Source organism: Canis lupus, chromosome 19 (assembly GCF_003254725.2).
Source record: "Canis lupus dingo isolate Sandy chromosome 19, ASM325472v2, whole genome shotgun sequence".
Lineage (NCBI taxonomy): Eukaryota > Metazoa > Chordata > Mammalia > Carnivora > Canidae > Canis > Canis lupus.
This window is the reverse complement of record NC_064261.1, coordinates 4,247,388-4,260,662: the sequence shown is the minus strand read 5'-3', so window position 1 is coordinate 4,260,662 and position 13,275 is coordinate 4,247,388. Positions and strand designations below refer to the sequence as shown.

Below are 13,275 nucleotides of genomic sequence, written 5' to 3'. Positions count from 1 at the left end.
GGAAGCAAACTTCCTGGCCTAACCCTTAAAAACATCCTACAGGATGTCACCTTTACTGTGGTAAGCCATTGAGATTTCATGAATTGGATCATTGCAGTAGGTAGCACTAGTTCAATACCTTCCTATTTTCCAGAAGATTAAAGTTCCCACCAATCCGTACATCTATCAAATAGCAACTTCTTTCCACATTAAACTCTGCTTCTACTCCTTTTCTCTTTCTCCCAAGAGGACAGACACTGAAAATATGATTGTGCTTCATATAACAATGCAGATATGAGAGTCTAAGATATTTTAATTGTCCGTTTCATTTCATCAAATTAAACCCTAATATATTCATAAGTAATCCTCTATTGTGATTTAAGGCAGACATAGTGAAAATGATTTTATTTCACAAATTTCTTTAAAAGTATCTAAAGAATTTTGCATGCAACATACTATTGAAATGGCTAATACTTTAAGTTACCTACTACTCATTTTTTGACCTTTTTTTTAAAGATTTATTTATTTATTCATGAGAGACACAGACTGAGAGAGAAAGGCAGAGACACAGGCAGAGGGAGAAGCAGGCTCCCCACAGGGGTCCTGATGTGGGACTCGATCCCGGATCCCAGGATCAGAACCTGAGCCAAAGGCAGGTGCCCAACCGCTGAGCCACCCAGGCGTCCCTCATTTTTTTTTTAACTTTTTATCTTAAAATGATTGTAGATTCATGAGAAGTTACAAAAATAGTTTATAGAAGTAGAACATAGAGGGGCGCCTGGATGGCTTAGTGGGTTAAGCATCCAGCTCTTGGTTTAAGCTCAGATCGTGATCTCAGATCATGAGATCCAGCCCACATCAGGCTCTGTGCTCAGGGTGGAGTCTCCTTGGGATTCTTTCTCTCTTCTTCTCCCTCCCCCTGTGCCTCTCACCCTGCTCATGCTCTCTCACTCTCTCTCTCTAAAATAGGTAAATAAAATCTTTTTTTAAAAAAAAGGTAGTAATACATAGAGTTCCTTGAAACCTTTCCCCAGGCTCCCCCAATGGTGACATCTTATATAACTGTAGTACATTATCAAAATCAGGAAATTTATGTTGGAGTAATATTAGACTAAAAATTACACCACAGAATTTACCCAGTTTGCATTTTTGATGTATTTTTAAATTTTTGATGTGGTTTTCAATGCATTCATGTGTGCATGTGCATATGTATGTGCTTCTGTGTAACTTGGTCCCATCTAAAGACTCATGTAACCACAACCACCATTAGGAACAGACCTGTTCCATCCCCACAGAAGAACTCACTCATGCCACTCCTTTATGTTTGCACTCACTTCATCTCAATCCTGTCCCTGTCCCCTAGCAACTGCTGTTCTCTATCTCTATAGTGTTATCATTTCTTTTTTTTTTAAGATTCTATTTATTTATTTATGAGAGACACAGAGAGAGAGATAGAGACATAGGCAGAGAGAGAAGCAGTCTCCTGTCAGGGAGCCCAATGTAGGACTTGATCCCCGAACCCGGGATCATGCCCTGAGCCTAAGGCTGATACTCAACCGCTGAGCCACCCAGGCATCCCTATAGTTTTATCATTTCAACAATGTTAAACAAATGCAATCATACAGTATGTCACCTTGAAACTGGATTTTATTTTAACTAAGCATAATACTCTTCAGATACATTGGAGTTGTGTATATCAGTAGTTTGTCCCTTTTAATCGTTGAGTAGTATTCCATTACACGGTATACCAAATCTGTTCAACCATTCGCCCACTGAAGGACATTTGGGTTGTTTTCAGTTTGGGACTATTAAAAATAATGCTGCTGTAAATATGCATGTGTTGGTTTTTGCCATAAGATAGATTTTTATTTCTCTGGCATAAATGCCAAAAATGCAATTCCTAAGGCTTCTGCTAAATACATGTTTAGTTTTATAGGAAATCATCAGACTATTTTCCAGAATGGCTGTATCAATTTACATTTCTATCAGTAATGTATGCCTGAATCGGTTTCTCCATGTCCTTGTCAGCATTTGATATTGTCATTAGTTTTAATTTTAACTGTTCTAATAGGTGTGTGGTGAGATCTCATTGTGGTTTTAATTTGCATTTCCCTAAAGGCTAATGATGTTGAACAACTTTTCACGTGTATGTTTATTGGCCTTTCATATTTTCTCTTTGCTGAAATTTCTGCTTATGTCTTTTGTCCATTTTTTAATTGGATTGTTTGGTTTTTTACTTTTGAGTTTTGAGAGTTCTTTATATACTCTAGATCCAAGTTCTTTGTTGGATATACGCTTTGCAAATATTTTCTCCTGCTACTCCTATTAGTAATCCTTTAAAAAGTATATCAAAGAACAGCTAAAGTTCTCATAACTTCAGATGAGTTTGAACGAAGACGTTGAAAAATTGGGGATACTTTAGGAGACTGTCATTAATAGTCATTTCCCAACTTTTTCTGAAATGATGAGAAATTATTATTGCCTTTTGGGTAGCAGATGCATGAAGGTTATTGAGACCCAGTGGGGCAAAGTTACATTTTAGTGCACCTACAGCAGATTGATTAATTCTCATTACCCTAAATTGAAGACGGGAGGATAAGAACATTGAAGTGATTTACTAAGAAGTTTATCAAGCATATGCCAATATAATTAATTTTTTAATCCAACAAGAAAATAGGTGTCAATAAATAAGTCATTAATAAGCTAAAGGGACTTATTTCCAGGGTATTGAAATTGAAAGAGAAGCTTATTTAAAGATTAAGAAAGACATCAAGGAATACATTTCAGAAAGATTAACAAGTACTGTTAATGAGCTAAGTATTTGTCTCTAAATAAGAGAAAGGCCTAGAGACAAGAAAAACTAGGAGAAAGAAAAACATTTTATTAACAAACAGAAAACCATAGTGCAATAGTCTAACTAAATATTAAGAACAATTACCATTATAACTAAGTTTTTAAAAATGTGATAAGAAATGCAAGTCATCTTAATAAGAGTGAGAAATGAATATTTGCTTACCACCTGAGAAAACAAAATAACCTTCCAGGGTAGTTTCAAAAATAAAACACTTTAGTAATTAAAATAAAATTGGAATTAGAATTAATGGATTAGATTCTGTATACATGCAGATAAAGCAGTAATATAATCAAGCATAATGATGAAAATGGAATAAAGTGTTATTGGTAAGACCTTGCTTCACATTACCAAATTCTAGAAAAACACCGGGCAATCAAGAAAATAACGTTTAATAGATATTGTCACTTTGTATTAATGAGAATATTAATATAGTTTTTAAAACTCTACTAAAACCATCTGCTAACTTGTCTAACCTGGACTACATAGAAAGCTATGAGTTCTGAAAAATCTCATTTCAAATGACAACTCTACTTAAAAACATGGTCCTACAGAATGATCTCTATGTTGAGGAGAACACCAGATACAAAACTTGATCTAGCTTCTTACCTCCAGAGCATAAAATGAAAAGGCATTTTATATATTTACATACTAATGACAAGAAAACATTGCATGACTCATCATGTCTGCTGCTAGATTTAGATACAGTGAAAGCTAGAGCTTCTAATTCCACATCTGGGAATTGGAGGTGGTAAAAAGAAAAAAAAAAGTTATCAATTAATATCTGAACCCCCTAACTTTTTCTTATCGTCCAAAACCATTCTCCCTTCTTAGCACCACGTGTCCATCAACAGCATACACTACTCTCACTTAACCCAGGTTGGAGAACTTTCGTCTTTCTTCCACTTTAATTATTGAGTCAGGTGTGCTCTCAGAATTTACATATGGGAAAGGGTTTATTCTTTTACTGAGGCCTGGATACCAGGGTTTTTGAAACTTTGATGAATAGAAGCCAAAAACTGTCATTCCAAAACCTCAAGGTCTTCGTGAACCTCCTGAGTGGTGAAAATAGACGCGTACCTGTGGGACACAATTTCTCTGGGAGAAGTCAACAGAATGGGTCCTTTAATTACACAAATGTAAATAATTGATCCGTTGATTCTGAGGGAAACTCTAAAGTCACCATTGACCTGTTTTATGTTTTAGAAAAGGTGTTTTTAGACACGCTGAGTGTGTTGTTGAAAAATGCAAATAGGACTCTGCCTACAAGCTGGCTGCCCTTGTTTGGGTAGGAGAGAAAAGAGGCAGGTAAAGGGCCAGAGAAGATATTAGTTCAGTTTCTGCATGATGGATGCAGTGCACTGGATTTCAAATTATTCCTTGTTACTGTGGACGGGTTTTTTGCTTGCTTGTTTTGTGTTACGGTTGTTTCACTGCCTTTTTACAATGAGTAGAGATCTGACATTGAAAAGCTTGCCAGAAAAACTTGCAGACTTTGTCTTCAATTTACATTGGAGGAGAGGTTGTAAAAAGGAGCTATGCTGGACTGTTGTTAGCTCTCACGCTGTGGTTTTTCAGAAGGCAATGGAGCCAAAATGCACAGATGTTGGCCTGCTGGGCACTCTCCTACAAGACCTTGCCTGGTTTCCTCTGAAGGGAGAGGACATTCCCATATATCCAATCATGTTGACTCAGAAAAAAGTTTGAGGAGCAAATCTCCCTCTCTGAGTGGGATGGTAATTGGGCTCAGGCTCAAAGCAGCTTGCTCAGAGCCGTGGAAGGGGAACCGGTGGTGTCAGGTGAGGAGTTCAGCCCAGAGGCCAAATTGGGACAGTGAGTTGTGCCAGTCAAGTTCCACAGTCAGTCGGACATTAATTCTCATGGTGTTTTCTCCCATTATCCCTGAACTGTCAGTAAAATCTTAATAGAATTCATGGTCTGGTGTCAATTCTGTATAGACAGTTTGGTAAAGATCCTAACTTAATGAGGAATGATGGGATGAAAGAAAAAGGAGGGCCAGAACAGTGAAGCCTTTGTTCCAGGCTTTAAGAGCGGGTTAGAGCTTCAGGAGGTAATAGGTAGAGGCCCTGGTGGGGCTGTTTGACAAAGAGCCTGGAGAAGAAGAGGTAGGGAGGTGAACCACCCCACATACAGAAGGTACGACCTCCAGAAGAAAAAAGAAAAAAAAAAAAAAAGAGGGCGGTGAGAGGATCTGACACCCAAAAATCACAGCAGCTGCTCACTCAACATCAATGACCATTTACACTCAAATAGGAAATTCAAAAGCTGAAAGTGCAAGAAGCAATAGAATGGCTTTTGATGTCATCCCTTCTCTTTCTGTTCCAAGCACCATCATCACTAAGGCTCCAGAGACCAGATTTCTTCACTCACCTCCTGACCAGAAGTCAGAAGCCCCGGGAATCTCTCTGTCGTATGGCCTGAACAACACCATGAGCTTAACCTTCACAAAATGTTGACTTCCTCACAGGGCTCCTCTGCCCACACGAATGATATGCAATGGCACAAAATTCCATATCCCGGGCAGCAACAATGACACCAAGGACAAGAGGCAGGGAGAAAAGACTTTTAAAGAACAAGAAAGAATTCACCCAATACCTGGGCAGAGACCCTCACATGAGAGGGAGAGAATAGGGCTAGCCCTCACATACCTCGGTCCAGTGACGCCCGCAGGAAGGAAAGCCAGGACAAGAGCCCCCGTCAGTGAAGAGCGTGGAGACGTACAGGGGAGGGCTGTGCTGGGACCCACCAGGCAAGCCCACCTGCTTACCGCTGCCCTAGCTGAGAAGCAGGCCTCGGGGCCCTACACACCCCCTTGGAGGGACACAACACAAGAAAGTGCTCTTGGGATATGAGAGACAAGAAAACACAGGGTTTGAGGAACAAGAAGGAGAGAGAAAACTGTTGTAAGGACTAGGGCTGTCATGCACCAAAAAGCCAGGCAGGCCTCTTCTGTGGGGGACTGTGTGCCCACAGGGTGACTAGGTCCTTTGAGGGAAGCTTGGAGACAGGCGTTAACTGCTAAACTCCAACCGCTCCTTATCAGAAGCCCACAGGCATCCGCTGAAACATCTCAAGGTGGGATTTGTGGTTGGGATAAAAATAGCTTATGCGAGCGTTTTTTCTCTAGGAATCGTTGCTCACAAATAAACCTAGATTGCAGCTCTCCCAGAAGCTCCTTCACCCTGCCCTGCACACAACACTCACCAAAATTGTCCATTTTTCTGGTCAGTGACCAGTGACTGGTGAAGGCCCCATATCAATCTCCTTTTTCCCCTAATAACTTGAGTCTCTTCATGTGAGAGAGAAAGAGAGAGGAGCAGATACTCAGAAAGAGAGTGAGGAGAGAGAGTGATATGCAGAGACAGAGGAGGGAAGGGGAGAACACATGAACAAGTTAGTAAGTTCACAAGGGATTTACCGAGCACCTACTAGGCCCCAAGCACTCTTGTAGGTGTGCAGAAAGGGCAGTAAACCAGACAGAAGCAACTCACGTTGTAGAATTTGTGCAAAGGCATTCTTGGGTTCCCACCCCATGCTTACCACCATGGTATAAGCTCTGTGCGTTCTCTCTCTAAGCTCCAAAGAAATGGTGATGAAACAAGAAGCTAGAAGTAGAGAGATGAGACTGCCCTCAAGACAGAGGTAGAAATGGAGAAGATTGATGCAAAATTATCTGCTGAGAGAACCCAATTTTCTATACTTATTCACTTCAGACTCCATTCTGGAATCAGATGAGCTTCCAAAAACCTCAGCCAAGTAAAGCAAAAGAGTTCCAAGGATAAATAAAGGAAAAAGTTTCTAAGTTTTGCCCAGCACTTAGGCCATGCTAGAGTGGGACGGACTTGGCTGGATACTCCTGGTTATTTATAGAGCAAGCGAACACTAAAACATGCTGCAATTGCAGATGGCTGGGCCAGACGATCTGTCACAGTCCCTTCCAACTCCATTTATTTTGTGATTTTTCATTTTTGCCCTAGTACCTATCACAGGGCTAATGAGTGAACCATTATTAGGCGGGAGAAAAGAGGCCAAACAAAAGATCTGGGTGTTTGTATGGCAAAACCAATTAAATAATATAAGGGGGGGGGGTGTTTCTAATGTGAAAAAACCTAATCAATGAGGGTATCTTCCAGTGACTCGTGTTTAGGGTGATTTCCTATACCTGCAGGTGGTAAAGAGCCTGAGAGGCCATCAGAAGAGCCCGCTCATTTTAGAGTCAAAGCTGCTGCGGCCAGGGTAGTGACATGCCTGCGCAGGTCATCTGCTCCTTGCCCAGATGGCTTACAGCCAAATCACAGTTCAAGTCGTTTTGCTAGAAATTGCCATCCCAGTTAAAGAACTCCGAAATAAGTCCCATCCCAGGAAAAGTTACAATAGATACATTTGCTACATTTGATACGCTAACGTGTGCGATTTGTGATTACGATGTAATTTTTTATATATATTCATATAAAAGTTAATGATTATCTATAGAAACAAGTTCTCCTAACTCAAAAGCTATCCTCAGAAGCTATTTAACTCTTTTACAATAAGAACATCACACTAAAGTAAATTATAGCCTCAGTGGTACATTACATTATGTCTTATTTAAATAATTTCCAAAGAGACCTAACTTAAATTTGGTGTTTGACTCATATCTGGGTTCCCCCTGGGATTTTGAAGAATCACCTGGCAATGAAATATTGTAGGTAGAAACCGTTACTTATCTGCATAAACATTAGGCAAATACTTTATTTGAGGTACTACAGGACTCGTTTGTTCTTTTTTTTTTTTTTTTCCAGGCTACTTTGTTTTTCATAGGACTATGAGATTTCTAGTCAAGAAATATTTTAATGGGTTTCAAGAATAGGATGAAAACATCAAGATGTTTGACCTATATCTAGAGTGAAAAAATCATAAAGATGCTTGGTGAGAATTCTAGTTTATCAATGGTTGTTTCCCATGACAGTATCTCCACTTGCAAATTACTGAATCAGTCCAATGGCTGGTTGTCCAAGATTTGAATATATTAACTTTAGACTTTATTCTTGCTATTGAGCAAAACAATATTCCACTCACCCCATAAAAAAATATTGTCAAAGATCTTCCAGAATGAGACTAGAAAGAGAGGTTTTCTCCATTTCTCCAGTAGCCTCTGCCAAATGGTAAATCGAAAACAATTTAACAGCCAGTCTGATGTCCTTCATTCAAAAGAAATAATGGATTAGGCGAGTACCTTGCCTCACAAGCTGTGGAGCACTGTTCCCAAGGGATTTGGCACAAGAGCCAGTTTCCTAGGGCCTTAGTAGAGGCTATGCAGAGATGGGGCATGCTTGGGTTAGGTTGTACATTTGACTTTACTGAGAAAGATCGAGGAAATATGTACCGATCCCAGAATTTGCTTGGCATTTAGGGACTGGGTGTACCTATTTACTGGTTAGAACACTTACAGAAACTAGGAAGTTTGATCTGCTGATGTGGCACCCCAATCAAGAGCAGTTCCACCTTGGGCCTAGAAGTCACTTCAGTGTCTCTTTTTCTGTTCATCTTTATTAGCTATCATCCCCCTGGCTCACATTTTGTTCATCCAATACAAAAAGCAGAAGAAAAGGCTCATGATCAGCCTATGGCAAACCTATTATTACCTATCTAGGAAGCAACAGTCCTTAATCAGGAGGAGAATCAACTGCACAAAGCCTCTTCCTGAAAGCTTTATGAGAGAAAGCTTTCTTTCATTACCGTGATAGAAGAACTTTGTATTGGGTAGAACTGTAAAGAAATTAACATTTATGGATTATATACAATTAACCAAGTACTTGGATTACTTATCCCATTTAGTCTTTACAAAAATCCTTTAAAGGTGCCCATTTGGGGAAAAAAAAAATACTCACAAGCCCATATTTGTGAATAGCCCAAGGTCACAGATACTAAAAGCTATGGCTAGAAACTCATTTCTCTCTTCCCTCAAATTTGTGCCCCTAGCATCACCTGGAGGTTTTCCTTGTTGAGTAACGTGAAAGTATTGGAACAAACCTTTCAGAATAAGAGAAGGGAACTTATTTCAATATAAGAAAAGAGATTGTGAATGAAAAGAAATATAAGTCCTTTTGTTGTAATCATGTGTTAGTTTTAGCATGATTTACTCAAGAATCTTGAGGATTCTGTGTTCCTGCATCAACAGAAATCATTAAAGAACATCCCTGATGGTTGCTTTTGCCTCCGGTTCTAAAACCTATTGTTTGTCATTGGAGCACACCAGTATTTGTTGCCAGTTCTCTGGAGGCCCTAAGAGTTGTGTGAGGATGTCCTCTAAAGATATTTTACTCAACAGGAACTGAACACCTAACAAAACAACAATAACTTGTGATTTATGGGTGTTTCTAACTGATGGGAAGTGTGTTGACATCCACACGGGCTCGGAGACAGAGGGAATTGTACAAGATCTGTCATAGGGTTATACACACGATTTTAAGCACTTGTGATGAGAGGGATTTTCTCCAAATACGATGCACCCAAGAAAGACAAAAATCTATCGGGCTTTTTGGTTGCTTTAAATAATCCTATTTAGCATTCCTTCAAGATAAGTTATCACTGAAAAGAGTCACCACTTCTTAGAAATTACAGTACGTAATGAATGTATTCATGGGACTTCAGGAAAGTTGTGAAATCAATCAGAGCAGGCCAATACCATGGGCGGCGAGGGGGGGGGGGGCGGGGGGGGGTTCCCGTAGGGGAGGAAAGGCTTTCCCTCCACCCTCCTATGTTCCATAACCATGTCTATGAAATAAACTGACAACAAGCAGATTAACAGGAGAAAAGATGCACACATTCATTCATTCATGTCTAATACTGTGTGCATGGGAGCATCACTGGGAAGAAAGTGCCTACCTGAAAAAGTGATAAGATTTGAGAGCTTATACTTTGCCTTAAGTGGAGATGTAAGCCACTTAAGGGGGAGTAAACTGTTTTTAGGAAAGATGAATGGGGGCAGCGCCAGTGGTTCAGCGGTTTAGTGCCGCCTTCAGCCCAGGGCCTGATCCTGGGGTGCCAGGATCGAGTCCCACGTTGGGCTCCCTGCATGAAGCCTGCTTCTCCCTCTGCCTGTGTGTGTGTCTCTCTCTGTCTCTCATGAATAAATAAATGCAATATTAAAAAAAAAAAAAAAAAAAGGAAAGCTGAATGGGCCCAAAAGGAACAGATGGGAAGTATGGTAGCTTGTATCAGAGTTTGTCGGTTTATCACAAAGAAGTCAAAACGGTGTAATTTCTAGTCTCCTCTCTGTGGTAAGAGTCAATCTTTGCTTCTTGATGGAATTCCCAGAGAGAGGATTTAGGACAATTTTGGAGGATCTGTCTTTAGTGGAATTCAGAGAAAGCCTCACCTGCCTTTTGCTGTTGTTAGAGTGCCTTTGGCTCAAAATAATCCTTAGGCCCAAGATTTTAGAGTGGCGTACTCTGCCCCCCTTCACTTACATAATTAGTTTGTTGGATGGTGCAATGTCAAGTTGATTAAAATGGAAGCTTCGTTTCTCAAAATATCTTTCTCTGTATGGTTCTAGGTTGGAGGTGGCCAAAACAAAGGAGTTTTGTATGAAAATTTAAGATGCAGACGTGAAACAGTCAACATCGTCAGATGTGTTCATCATCAGATGTGGTCATGGTCATGTGACCATGGTCATGGTCAGTGCCCCATGGGTCCCAGACCTCCCTCAGTCTCCTGTGTTCTGCATCAAGCTCTTCTTCTTGATGGCTGGCCTTGCTAACGGCAGCCCCCAGCCCATCACCAGACATGAAGCTGGGGACCCTGGAGCCTGGAGCTTTTCAGAGGCCTCTCCAAGAGCTCCTGCAGTGCAAGAGCCTGATGTGGAAGCTCTGGTTTGTCCATCCATGCCAGTGTTCCAGGCAGGCTAGGAACTCCTCCCTGATCTGACTCCTACTCCCAGATCTTCATTTCCCCAGCTTTTCTCACAGCTGTGTAAGGACTTATTCCTATAATGTAGTCTTTATTCCATACTATACAGAGTGACTCTGCCTTTCCAAATGAATTTTGATTAGTAACAGTTACACATATCGTATACACACATATATATTGAATAATTACTAATTCTTATATGTATAATATAGCTCCTTATATATAATAAATATTACATATATTTCTTATATATAATTTAGTCATTTCTTATATATAATACATATAATTTCTTACATATAATATAGTTCTTATATATAAGTTCCTGAGTCATTTGCTATATCCTCAATATCTCGTACAATACCTAACAACAAAATATGTGCTCAATATTTGCCTAATGCAAATGAATGGCAAACTAGTTTTTAGATCATTTACAAGTATTTTTCTACCCAGTGGAAGTCAGTGCTCAGTAATTCTGGGAAATTACATCAAACATCGAAAGTGTCTTAAATTCAATTTTCAGATGTAGAACTAAATATAATATGTGTCTTCAAAATAATAATCAGAGATGATAGATTCCAGACCTGATCGACTGTATTGTTTTGTGCAATACCATGTCAACTCTTTATATATATATATATATATAAATTTATTTTTTATTGGTGTTCAACTTGCCAACATATAGAATAACACCCAGTGCTCATCCCATCAAGTGTCCCCCTCAGTGCCCATCATCCAGTCACCCCCACCCCCCGCCCACCTCCCCTTCCCCTACCCCTAGTTCGTTTCCCAGAGTTAGGTGTCTCTCATTTTCTGTCTCCTTCTCTGATATTTCCCACTCATTTTTTCTCCTTTCCCCTTTATTCCCTTTCACTATTTTTTATATTCCCCAAATGAATGAGACCATATAATGTTTATACCATGTCAACTCTTACACTTCTCTGTAAAGCAGGACATTTCCAGTGTGTGACTGTTAAGTGACACCTCACCACAACCCCATTTCTGTCTTATGTATATGAGGCTGTCATGCTGCATCCCAATACGTTTATCCTTTGGAAGTAGGCTAGGAAAATGTCAGATACCTGTGAGTAGAGAAAGTCCGCCTACAGAAGTAAAATGTCTCCAAAGAGGAAAGTAGGCCCAATGAGGCTGACTCATGGAGGCTGCAGGAAGAGCAAGTCTGGCACTTTCTCTCTTAGGCTTGGATTTTGAGGAAAGTGGATATCCACATAGTCAAGGATGAGTAAGGCAGGTTCCAACACCTGGAAGAAGGCCAGAAACGAGAAAAGATCTATATGTTAGAACGCAGGATAGTAAGCAAGCCATGTATTGTAATCAAGATTATCCAATTGGTATCATTTTGTATTGATGAGTCCTGGAGTAGTACTAGGAAGGCAGATACTGTGTCTATTTTGTTCACTAATAGATCTCTAACCCTAGCACAAACACTGGCACCAATAAGTATTTGTTAAATGATACAAATATTTGTAGACAAATCTTTTCTTATGGCATCACCAAAGTCTTATTTAAACAGGACAGTCTTGCCTAGCTATGCTGTGAAGACAAAGAAAATAGCTCTGAATCCACATTTGGTCTAGAGCATTAATGCTGCCCACCCCTCAGCCCTGAGCCACTTAGGGTGGTCAGCATAGCAATCAGGAGCAAGTACTCCCAAAAAAAAGATGGGTTCAGGTGAAAAGTCCAGGCATTTCCTCCCATGAGGACATTCTCCTTCTCCAGTGAATTTTAAAGATTCCAATTTTTCTACTAGTGTAGAAAAGTCATTCATTAAAAATCTATCGTATCAGGTATTGTAAAGTTACCTATGTTTCGTTTCAATCTGCTGCAGTTTATCAGAACTCAAGTAAGTGCATCCCGCCCCTCCCCAGGAGAACAGAAAGTCATTTAATTTCTCCTCCTAATATTTGGGTTTTCCCTGACCCCAGGGGACCAGAGGACGCCTTTTCAGTTTGAGGGCTGAAAAGGAGACATCAGGCAGGTCCTGTGTAGGCATTCCTGGTTTCCAGGGTCCACTCAAGAGTTCTCAAACTGGTGGCCCAAAGACATGTTTTGTTTTGTTTGACACGTCTTCAGTGTTCTAAGATCTGTGAGTTAGTTGCAGTGGAGAGAAACAAACAGGATTATCCAATGTAGGACAGCAGAGCTCAAGTTCTTAGCAATGAGCTGACAAGCACCTGGCGAGCCCCACATTCCATGAAATGAGGGGTTGCTTCTCCCAGGAGGCCAAATCCAACTTCTTGTGACTTTGGCAGGTAGCAGCAGGCATTGCCAAACAACTCTCTGTATAACTGGGGTTTACGCTTGGTGAATAAGAGTTTACTCTTGATAAGCTGAGGTTGGCTGCTTGATGCCTAAACTCAAAACATTATCCCCTACCCTCGAGTGATCTCACACTTGGCATTATTTGAAGGTAAGATATCAGGTGTGCACAGCACTTCCCAGGAAAGCTGCAAGTGCAGCAGTTTTACCAGACTCCAGCCTGCTCCACTGTGTGGCGGTGAAAGGACAGAAGACTA

At 40.3% G+C, this 13,275-nt stretch overlaps 1 long non-coding RNA gene across 6 annotated transcripts in view; it reads right to left on the bottom strand.

Moving 5' to 3' along the window:
- LOC112669285 (uncharacterized) overlaps positions 1–13,275 on the bottom strand; it is a 151,192-nt gene that overhangs the window by 84,591 nt on the left and 53,326 nt on the right. For all 6 annotated transcript variants that reach the window (XR_007403919.1, XR_007403920.1, XR_004807056.2 and 3 more), the window contains exon 2: positions 11,821–12,000. This is a non-coding gene — a long non-coding RNA (uncharacterized LOC112669285). The remainder of the gene's footprint in view (positions 1–11,820; positions 12,001–13,275) is intronic.